General features: G+C 44.4%; 1 pseudogene; it reads right to left on the reverse strand.

Moving 5' to 3' along the window:
- Nucleotides 1–2,129: 2,129 nt before the first annotated feature.
- Nucleotides 2,130–3,479, reverse strand: LOC137533711 (hydroxycarboxylic acid receptor 2-like; annotated as a pseudogene).
- Nucleotides 3,480–12,375: the final 8,896 nt, after the last annotated feature.

Below are 12,375 nucleotides of genomic sequence, written 5' to 3' on the forward strand. Positions count from 1 at the left end.
TCCGCATAATAGTGTTGTACATCCACAAAAAATAGCAAATTTTATATTTACAATTCACAAACCTTATTGACAAAAAAATAACATTCTTTGGAAATGATCAGAAAATCGAATTTCTATGGAAATTTGCAGAATCAGAAAGTCACTTTTCGGAAAGCGAAAATTGAGTAAAGTAAGAAATCCAAGCAGCTCTAGTCAGGATTACAGCCTTAAGAAACTATGATGTTTGGGAGGTAAATTGGGAAAGCATGGTTGCCATTTGTACTCTAAAGCAGGCCTTACATGCATTGTTTTTTTACGCACAGATTTGATCAAATCTACCAGAAATCTATAGCGCAATTAGCTACATCGATGGTAATTTTGATTTGAAATTATAATTGGACGGTAAATTTCAATTGCTAATATGTGGCGGTAGATCGATGGTCCATAGTGGTTCACTGTATTGAATAGTGCAATTCTGCAGTTGGATAGATTTTCAATAGATTTCTAACTTATACAGCATTGCATAAAATGTTGAAGCTTTACAAAAAGAACAATAAAATTGGCAAGAAGGAATACTTGTGGGCAACAGTGTAAAGCCTCTTGTAGAGATAGATATGCTAGCCATACACAAGTCTACAGTATTTTGCAAGTACACACAGTGGCTTGCAAAAGTATTCGGCCCCCTTGAAGTTTTCCACATTTTGTCACATTACTGCCACAAACATGAATCAATTTTATTGGAATTCCATGTGAAAGACCAATACAAAGTGGTGTACACGTGAGAAGTGGAACAAAAATCATACGATTCCAAACATTTTTAAAAAATCAATAACTGCAAAGTGGGGTGTGTGTAATGATTCAGCCCCCTTTGGTCTGAGTGCAGTCAGTTGCCCATAGACATTGCCTGATGAGTGCTAATGACTAAATAGAGTGCACCTGTGTGTAATCTAATGTCAGTACAAATACAGCTGCTTTGTGACGGCCTCAGAAATTGTCTAAGAGAATATTGGGAGCAACAACACCATGAAGTCCAAAGAACACACCAGACAGATCAGGGATAAAGTTATTGAGATAACTTATGGAAGGGTGGCAAGAAGAAAGCCATTGTGAACAGGAAAGCATAGGAAATCCCATTTGCAGTTTGCCACAAGCCATGTAGGGGACACAGCAAACATGTGGAAGAAGGTGCTCTGGTCAGATGAGACCAAAATGGAACTTTTTGGCCAAAATGCAAAAAGCTATGTGTGACGGAAAACTAACACTGCACATCACTCTGAACACCATCCCCACTTTCAAATATGGTGGTGGCAGCATCATGCTCTGGGGGTGCTTCTCTTCAGCAGGGACAGGGAAGCTGGTCAGAGTTGATGGGAAGATGTATGTAGCCAAATACAGGGCAATCTTGGAAGAAAACCTCTTGGAGTCTGCAAAAGACTTGAGACTGGGGTGGAGGTTCACCTTCCAGCAGGACAACGACCCTAAACATAAAGCCAGGGCAACAATGGAATGGTTTAAAACAAAACATATCCATGTGTTAGAATTGCCCAGTCAAAGTCCAAATCTAAATCCAATCGAGAATCTGTGTCAAGATCTGAAAACTGCTGTTCACAAACGCTGTCCATCTAATCTGACTGAGCTGGAGCTGTTTTGCAAAGAAGAATGGGCAAGGATTTCAGTCTCTAGATGTGCAAAGCTGGTAGATACATACCCTAAAAGACTGGAAGCTGTAATGGCAGCAAAAGGTGGTTCTACAAAGTATTGACTCGGGCCGAATAATTATGCACACCCCACTTTGCACTTAATGATTTGTAAAAAAAAATGTTTGGAATCATGTATGATTTTCGTTCCACTTCTCACGTGTACACCACCTTGTATTGGTCTTTCACGTGGAATTCCAACAAAATTGATTCATGTTTGTGACAGTAATGTGACAAAATGTAGAAAACTTCAAGGGGGCCGAATACTTTTGCAAGCCACTGTAAATACATAGTGAGGTAGAGTTATCACTAAACAAAACAGTACAAAGAAATCTGGAGAATTGCTGCAAAAACAAAGCAGATGTTCAGATAAAGGCTTCTGCACCTGTTCTGCTCTAATTTTCCTTACACTGGCTTTAATAAATGTGCCCCAGTGTTTACAATCACGGATTTTTACTTTGACACAATCTGGGTTTCGCTTAGTGTCAACTCCTTCTTGTTGCATAATCTTGCTATCAAATTATGAGAAGATGGACTTGAGAAGTAATACAAGACGGGATTTAGCATGCTGTAGAAGTAAGTGAAACTCATAGCAAAATACCATCCAAGATTTGAGCTCCTGAACTGTTCACAATCCTCAATTTTCATGAATTTTAAGATAATGATTATAATTCGGATTGTTGCAGCCGGCAGATAACAGACTACAAACACACCAGCAACTGCTATAAGGAACCTCATTGCTCTCCCTACTTTTCCATTTGTATCCATGGCATTGTTTTTTAAGTGTACAGCAATGCATACAGTGCAGTAACAGATAGTTAGCAGGGACAAAATGGACAGGGAGATATAGAATGTATCTTGCCAGGATGTTGGGGCTTGTGCAGGGGCGTAACTAGGCCCCACCGGGCCCCCCTGCAGATTTTCTGAGCGTCACTTCCGGAAGTGACGTCACTTCCGGAAGTGACGTCAGCCGCTAGAGGGAGAAGTCTCCGATGGAACGCACGGAAGCAGGTATGTATCTGCCCGCCGCTCGCTGCCCACCACAGCCCCACAGACACTTACGAGCTGGAGGGGAGCGCAGAGGGGAGAGCCCCGAGGTGAGGGAGAGGGGGGAACTACCCCTCTCCCCGCCGACTGTGGGCAAGGCTTTCCCCTCATGCTGCCACCCCTCCAGCACCCACAAAACGGCCCCAAGCGGGCCCCAGGGGGGGGGGCGGGCCCCCCCGCGGGCGCAGGGGCTGCAGGGCCTATTCCTACGCCCCTGGGCTTGTGGGCAAATAAGTTATCTTGTGGGCAAATGGCAAAACTTTCACATTGTGTTGCATTGTTCAGTTCTAAAAAACGTGGACCTATGAGAACTTAAGAATGCAGTGAAAAGCCAAACAGCCACACCATAAAACATAAAGAAGCAGCTTGCCTTACAGTAATGCTATTGACTTTGAGAAATGGGAACAAAATTCGGAAGTAGCGATCTAGAGCAATAAGAGATAAGACAATCATACCGGAAGCTCTGGTAGAAGCCATGACATAAAGCAATAGTCTACATGGGATGTCACCAAATTTCCAAGCCTGATGATGAAGAAGATAATCTGCACGGAAATACACACCAATGAGAACAACAAAGTCAGCTAAAGTGACGCTCAGCAAATATATCGAATTAGGCTTTCAGGATTTGAACTCAAGGCAGACCATCCACAGTCCAATAATATTACCAACTAGTCCAAGAATGAATTCCAAGTACAAGAAGGGTGGAAGGACACTATTAAAGAGGGGTTCCTCAAAAACACAGCAACTGCTGTTCATTGTATCTGCAGCTTCAGTCTCTTCACACTTGAATGTTACCTTCCACAGATGATCACATGCAAAGAATAAGATACTCTTTTATAGAGCATCTGAGTCTTGGTGCCGCAAACACCTTCCTCTAAGATTAGTCAAAATGTGCATTATCCTTTAAATGCATGTGTAAAACATACATTTTCAGTGTTAATCTTCATGATGTTTTCTGTGTCTTGTTGCGTGTTGTGGTTAAGCTGCAGTTTATATTGATGTAAAATGGAATGGGAGTCATTTTGCATTTTTACACTCACCATTTTCATATTGGTAAAGGCAAATAAACACGTACAAACTTGAAAGAAGGACACAGCACTCAGATGCACACTGTATGCAGCAACAAGCTATATTGGAGTTAGACAGTACATAACATGTTTTGGGCATGGCCCTTCCTCAGGGGTACCGCCCACATTCCAAACAGATGTTTAATAACCCACTCCTGGAAGTGACAGCAAACATACATATTCATTAGAGCAATCAAATTTCAATTAAGGGAACTACACAAATAAGTGTCTACCCCTAAAGTATAAGGGCCCGTTTCCACTAGGAGCGGTGCGATGCGGCTACATAGCCGCATTGCACCGTGGGTGTCCTGAAACACATGCACGGCAATGGAAGAGTTTCTGTGCGGATCGGTGCGGAGCGATTCGAGAATCTGCAGCATGCTGCAGATTCTCGCATGGCCACATCCGCCCGCAGCCGCGTCCCATCTCTTCAATTCACTTCCGCATCTGGAGATGCGGAAGTGATGCGGCCGACGGTGGAAGTGATGTGATGCGGCTACGTAGCCACATTCGCATCACTTAGTAGTGGAAACGGGCCCTAAGAGTATGATTCTATATTTATTTTTCAATGAGTAAGATTATGTACTAAAGACAGGTCCTGTCTCACCAACATGCTAATGTTTTATAAAGTGGTGAATGAAAATGTAGATCTTGGGAAAGCTATAGATGTAGTGTACTTGGACTTTGCAGAGGTTTTTGACACTGTTCCCCACAATAGCCTGGTGCAGAAGCTGAAGATACAGGGACTGGGAGAAAATGTGTGTATGTGGAGATAACTGGTTAAGGGATAGAAGGCAAAGAGTGGTGGTAAACGTAATATACTCAAAATGGGAAACTGTTAGAAGTGAAGTACCGCAGGTGTCAGTACTTGGTCTAATTCTTTTCAATTTATTTATTAATGATTTAATAGATGGAATACAGAGTAATGTAGCCATCTTTGTAGATGATACAAAATGATGCAGTATTATGAACACTAAGACGGATAGTGACATATTACGGGATCTTCTTGACAACATTGCCACGTGGGCAGGCACATGGCAGATGAAATTTAATACAAGCAGTTTATCAGCGCCAAGGAAATAGAACATATGATCACTGCCGAGAATGAACAACTTCCACAAAGTCCACAAAATCAGTATTAAGAAGTCAAAAGCGCAGATCAACGAGGAATAAATACAGTCAATGAAACTTCACCACGGTGATATTCCAACCTCGCATGGTCTGGTAGCCAACCATCACCAGAAAAGAGTAAGAGGGGCTTACCAGCTGCCAACAACCCACATTATATGGTTGTATGTCTCGCACTCAGTGGTATTCCTACGAACCTCAGGCAGATATGGATCCAAACTTCCACCACTCCCTCACTCCGATATATGGTATGGTATCCAGGAAGGCCAATATATAAACTGTAACATCTGCAACTATGGCGGCTGAGGACATGCAGGGGATACCCGCAGCCGCCTTTGTTCCCTGTTCACAGGCCTCATCTATTCCGTCGGCGTCTAGCACGCCGGGAACGGTACTGTCTCGTGCTCATAGGGTCGCTGTATCGCGCGCGCGCGCGGAGACAGGACCTTTATGCTGGAAGAAGGCGCGTCAGCTGACCTGCCGGTCGGCTGCCATCAGAGGTGACTCACGCCGCTCGGATTGGCTGATTGGTAAGGGGCGCGGCTGTGAGCTCTCCTCTGCTTCTTAAGCCTTCACTAGTCATTGGCAACTTGTCTGCTGTTGCGAATACACTCGTGTTAGCGCTCAGACCTTAGACAAGTATCCGGTGTGCTTTGATCTGGGAGGAAACCAGGGATTTCACACAAGTCTAGGACTATTGTTATATTGTATTACTGATTACCTATGTATGATTCTGGCTATACTCTGACCTTGCTATTGCTTATCGATTCTGTACTTCTGCCTATCTGACCTTAGTTGCTGAACCTCTGCCTGATAACTCACTATTCTCTGCTTCACGTTTCTGTACTGTAATTGCCTCTCAGTTGCCAAACCTTGCCTGTCTGACCTCTCTACTCACCAGTGGGCCCTTGCCACTGGTGAGGTGCTCTTTTGACTAAATACCCACCAGCTCCCCTGGTGAGGTTAGTTTAAGTTATACAGCTCCTGTGACTGATAGTACCTTACCAGCTCCTCTGGTAAGGTCTAGTTAAACTATTCAGTCGATTGTGCTGTTAGTACCTTACCAGCTCCTCTGGTAAGGTTTAGCCAAACTTTGTTGTTACTCTTGCTGTTAATACTTTACCAGCTCCTCTGGTAAAGACCTATTATTTATACTACTGTTGTTGCAGCTAGTACCCACCAGCTCCCCTGGTGAGGGCTAGCACTATTGTTGCAGCTAGTACCCACCAGCTCCCCTGGTGAGGTCTAGCACTGTTGTTTCAGATAGTACTCACCAGCTTCTCTTGTGAAATCTATCCATTTATCTACTGTTGCACCAAACACTTTACACCTCTGTTTCTCTGCCTTCTATACTTGCATTATTGGTGATACTGCAGATCACCACATAATCAGGTATAGAGTCTGTATTATTGGTGATCACCCAATAATCAGACGTCTGTGTGCCACACCAATCGTTACATAAACATAACAAAAAACGCCAACTCTAAGTGTAAACCATTTATAGTAAAAACAATCGGTATAGACTGTCAAAAACAAGATAAAAACAAAGGTGGCCCGTTTAATGTCTTATTGGTTGTGGACCAGCTTACACGCACAAGTTTTTATTAGGGGTTCCCAGTTCCTGCGCCCCGTATGTAAGTCTTTGTTTTTATATTGTTTTTTACGGTCTATACCGATTGTTTTACAATAAACGGTTTACACTTAGAGTTGCTGTTTTTTGTTGTGTTTATATATTGGCCTTCCTGGATACCATACCATATATCAGAGTGAGGGAGTGGTGGAAGTTTGGATCCATATCTGCTCGAGGTTCGTTAGGATAACCACTGAATGTGAGACATACAACCTTATATTGTGGGTTGTTGGCAGCTGGTAAGACCCTCTTATGCTGGTAATACACAGGTTGATTTTGTACGTTCAATTCTCCCGCGTTTCGCCGCGCGATTCCGCAGTCAATTCTATTACCTTCCTCTCGTTTTTCTTATCTTTTTCCATTCACTTCAATCCGAAATCGAGCAGCGAAACGATCGGGCGGGAGATCGGACTTTTCAGAAATTATCTATCGAGCCATCTTAATGGCTCAAAATCGAGCCGTGTATTCCCAGCATTACTATTTAGATGAAATTTAATGTTTATAATAAAAGTTGCTAATATATTACTCCCTCTGTATACATCACTTGTGAGGCCACTTCTCTGGAGTATGGGATAGCATTTTGGGCACCATACTAGAGAAAGGACACTGACCTTCTAGAACGGGCACAAAGACGGGTAACTAAATTAATCAGAGGGATGAAAGATCTCACTTACCAAGAAAGGTTGCACAAACTGAGTTTATTTAGCTTGGAAAATAAGTGACTGATAGGTGACCTGATTAACATGAATAAATATACCAGAGGACAAAACAAAAGCTTGGCAGATTAGCTTTTTGTCCCTGGGGTTGTCCAACGGACAAGGGGACATGATGTGCTAACTAGCTGCCAATTCAATGATGATGGTTAATGGCTATTTTTTTTTTTTTTGTGCAAATAACTTCCATTTCCTGGGTCAGTGGAGTTTTTATATTAGGAAAGTTTTCCAATAAACCAGTTTGTAGACAAGTGATTTTGTGCTCTGTATGTGTTGTGCTTTTAGATACCAAAACGTCTGTTAGCAGCAGCCTGTATTTAGGATTGCCAGATACTAACACTACATACCATCTGATGCTTGTCCTGTAAATCAAAGGGATCAACATTTTTGTTTCTCTGACTCATCAATAATGTCTAAAAGCACTTGAAATTAGGAAGTGGAAGGAATCTAGACGGTCGCCATGCCGGTCCCGATGCTAAAATAAACCATTTGTGCAGGAAAATGTTTAATTGTGCTGTGTATTAACTCAGTAAGGTGTAAAGCAGTAGACTTGTTTGTGCAGTGCTTTGTGGGGAATTATTTAGAATTACTCATAGTATCAGATTTTTTACTTCTCTTCATCTTTTCTCTAAGCATGTTTTATAAAGATGTTGATCTGAATTACTTGTACATGAAAAAATCATCCTAAGGTGCAGAGGTGTAACTACAGTGAGCCGGCACCACCGCAGAGATATGTCGGCCGGGGGCCCCGCACACCACCCCCACCTTCTGGTATTGGCCTCCATCGAGGTGGCTGGTGGGACAGCTCCTCAGCATTTCTCTTCACTGTATAAAAGCCGTACAGCACAACGAGGCTCTTGTGCCCAGGGGCGTAGCAATAGGAGTTGCAGAGGTAGCCACCGCATCGGGGCCCTTGGGTCAGAGGGGCCCCGAAGGGCCCTCCCTCAACTACAGTAATGGCTCTCCATTGGTCCTGTGCTCATAATAATTACTTCTATAGATACTTTGAAAAGTGGTAATTATTAACAAACTGTTCCCCATCCCCTTCTTGCACCTCAGACACTGTAGTTGCCATTGGCAGGTTTTGGTGCGCCGTATCAATTGCTATGTATAGAATGCTTGGGGGGCCCCATTGTAAAACTTGCATCAGGGCCTACAACTCTTTAGCTATGCCACTGCTTGTGCCTTTGTCATGTGACATGCAGGGGAGGGTTGCACTGTGCTGTATGATGCTTGTACAGTGAAGAGTAGAGCAGAAAAGCTGTCCCTCCGCCAGAAGCCAGTAATATATGCCTCTGCTGCTGCTCTGCATTAACACAGGAATGGCCCCCAGTGACAGTAGGGGTTGTGGGGGCTATTGTTACACCCCTGTTAAGGGGTTACATGAATCGCAGTGTCTCATGACACTTGCTGCATACATGAAATGAGGGGATTGCCACTAGCAAAATATGGCTAAAGTTATTGATATTCTACTACTGGATTTTGATAGTATAATATCTGTAATATTTATCAATATTATACTATGGCTAAACCTAACCCTACTCTCACACAGAACCTTTCCCTGGTAGTATCTAACCCTAATAGCCCCCACCCCACCCGATTAGCAGCAAGAGGGGGACATTTCAGAGGCTTGCAAAAAACTAAATTAGCTTGCAGATAACCAAACTGCAGCATTGCACAGCATATGCACCAGAGAGGCCTATTGCTTGAACCAAAGTCTCAGGTTATGAGGCAAAAGTGGTGAAGCTGGGTGAGTTTGTATATTATTGCCACCAAGATAATCAGGCAAGATTTTTGCTATGTTCAGCAGCTCTGATTGCTAAGACATATCACCCTATGAAGTGCACATCTATTTCTTTTGTGCTTTAATTACATTGTATTTATAACATAAAAATTAAAAGAAAAAACTGTTCTCTAAGTAAGCATTGGAAGCGATACATCTCATTGTGCATTGTGGTTTATTTCCTGTACATGATTCAACCGAACCTGATACAGTTGGGTGTGATCACTTGACATTAGGCTATACAAAGTGAACGATTATAGTGTGCCTTTCTGGGACTTTAGACCCAGACAGACATTCAACTACTGCCACCTGGAACAATTGTTGATGAGTTCTCTTGGTGACAATACATCTTAACCACTACAGGACCACAGGCTTACACCCTCCCTCCTCCCCCAATGACCAGGTGATTTTAATTAAACACTCTACAGTTTTAACTGTTTATTACTTGGCCATACAACTTAGCAGCCAAATGAATCTTACCTCCCTTTCTTCCCACCAACAGAGCTTTCTATTGGTGGTATCTAAATGCTGCTGCAATTTTTTTTTATTAAATTTATTGTTTTTGTTTTTTTTAATAAAATGGACTATTTTTTTGTCTCCCTCCTCCCGAGATCCAATCACTGCAATCGCCTCTCATAGGCATCAGCCTATGAGAGGGATTACATTGTAAGGCCAGAGGGACAGCTAAGTGACAGGATTGTCCCTTGTACAGTGCTGTGCTAGATCGCAGTGCTGTACATAGAAATAACTGCTTTTTTTTCTCTCTAACAGCCTGCCAGCTCAGATCGTGGCTGACAAGCTAATCATGGATTCCCACGATGTCACTTGGCAGGGAATGCGCACTTAATCGTGTGCGCATTCCCCGCTAATCCCTGCGTCACCAAGGACAACATCCAGGATTACCAGCAACAGGTGGAAAGACTATGCCACTGGTACAAGGAGAACAGCCTGGTGCTCAACACGGCCAAAACCGTAGAACTTATAATTGATTTTAGGAAGTCGGCTCCTACCCCTCCCCCCATCTACATTAAAGGCACCGAGGTGCCCAGAGTACCCTGCGCTCGCCTGCTGGGCACCACCATCTCCAGCGATCTCAGTTGGAGGGTCAACATCACGTCAACTCAATGGAAAGCCCAGCAGAGACTCTTCTTCCTCCGCCAACTGCGGAAGTTCGGAATGGCGCAGGAGATTCTAACATGCTTTTCCCGGAGCGTCATTCGGACAGCACCCCTCCTGAGACTTGTCTCCCTCCCTGACTGAGGACAGGAAGCTGAAAAATACTAAAATTTGCATGGCAAACAGGCAGCAGTATAAATAGGGAGCAAGTACCTCCATCTTCAGTTCAGTTTCCTGTCCCCGGTCAGGATGCGTGGGAGAGTCTCCTCTGGATGCTATACGGTCATGCGGCTGTGGCAGCGTGTGCAGGACTCCTGGAGGAAAGATCGTTCAGTGAACGATAGTGAGTCCCACAGCATGTTGGAGGCTACTCCAGAAGAGGCAGCTGCTTTATGGGCGCAGGCGCACAACACAGGAAGTTCCAGTCTCCGAAACCGGAAGTCGTCATGCGCAAGCGTCCCGCATGACGTAGGCCACCCGGAAGGTGCAGGCAATCAGCGCACAGCCCATGAGGCGGCCGGGCGGTGGCGGAAAATGCACCTGAAGCAAATCAGGTAATCAGAGGATTATTTAAACAGTTTTTATACGTCCATGCGTCATTCTGCAATTTGTCTTTGACGATGGAGGACGCTACAGGTTCTTCCTCTCTGCAGGCTGCAGAGCCAGGCCTAGATCCCTCTCTGGCAAGTAGTATTGGGGTTATCTACTTAGCCAGTGTATATTTGAATCTTAGAGGGAATGTTTGTGTCTTACAGTCATGTTTTGGTTTTGTTTTCCTTTAGCCCAAAAGAACAGACAAGGCTGATAAGACGGATAAACTCAATCCTCAGACCAGTCAAGTGGGTGATTGTCTGTATTAATGCATGATGTGATTTTGCTATATTACAGACGTTCAAACGACCCGTCGTTCACGGAAATCCGACGTGTGTATGGGCCTCAAGGCTGATAAGAATGTTCCTCAGACCAGTCAGGATAAACATACAAAGATTGAGAAGAGATGTGCTATCTGCAATACTCGGTTTTCAACTTCTTCCGCAAGAAAATTGTGTCAGACTTGTACAGAGAAAGTAGTTAAAGATGAATCTCCTGTCTTGAAAGGATTTATGGGCTGGATGTGGGCTGAAATGGCCTCTGCTATTAAGGAAATTAAAGACTCAGCTATAGCCTCTACTTCTGCTGCTAGTCCAGCAGTTTCCTCAGCAGATGTGCATGTAGCTCCGATTTCTGAGAATGCAGATAATACTAACTCTGTTAATGTAAGGAAACGCGGAAAATCAGCCGCCTCCACTCAGCGTGAGGCGGCTGTTTCCATGGAGAGCATGGCGGAACGCAGAAAAACCGCCGCGTCTGACACGGCGGTTAGCACGCATGGCTCTGTTGCTGACACTTTGACCCAGCGCGGGGAGGCAGCCGCCGGTGCAGATAGCGGTGCGACCAACCCCGCGCATGGGTCAGCGGAGACATTGCAAAACAGTACTGGTGTGGCTGGGACTGATAGTCCACCTAGGTTCAGAATGACGCGCGTGCGCACGGAGAGGCAGAACCTTTATGGCAGTCAGAGGAAGGTCAGCTGACCAGGCCGGTCAGCTGACAATCACAGCAACTTTCATTGGTCCAGCACTTGAGGGAGGTGCTGGAGAGCACAGGTGTATATATACTGGGTGCTGGTCATTCTCTGGTTGTCTGTCGTTGCGATCACTACGTGGTAGCACTCAGGCCTTGTCTGTATGTGTGTTCTAGCATAGTTTCCAAAGGTGTTGACGATCACGGACCTCACACCTTAGCGTTAGGAATATTGAACTGTATTATTTGTTATGACCTTCTGCCTGCCTGACTATCCTGCTGAACTCTGATTCTGAACCTTGCTATCTCTGATATCCTGTTGCCAAACTCTGCTCGTTCCTGGACTCTGTATTAGCCTCTCGATTCTGTACCCCGCTATTCTGATACTCCGTTGCCAAACCCTGCCTGTTTATTGGATTCCGTATCTGTCTCCTGAATCTGTACCGTATCTGTCTGTGTGTTAACGACCTGGATTGCCCGACCTCGAGAACTGGCCTTACTGTTAGAGGCAGTTCCCAGACCTGTTAGTGACACCCTCTCTCTGGTGTCACTCACGTTCTGTCCTTCCTATCCTCAGCCTAGCTCCTCCCCCGGGAGAGTCTAGGCATACGGAAGGAACTTACTTCTGTGCAGTACTCCTTACTGCTTCTGT

This window comes from Hyperolius riggenbachi, chromosome 1, assembly GCF_040937935.1.
Source record: "Hyperolius riggenbachi isolate aHypRig1 chromosome 1, aHypRig1.pri, whole genome shotgun sequence".
Taxonomy (NCBI): Eukaryota; Metazoa; Chordata; class Amphibia; order Anura; family Hyperoliidae; genus Hyperolius; species Hyperolius riggenbachi.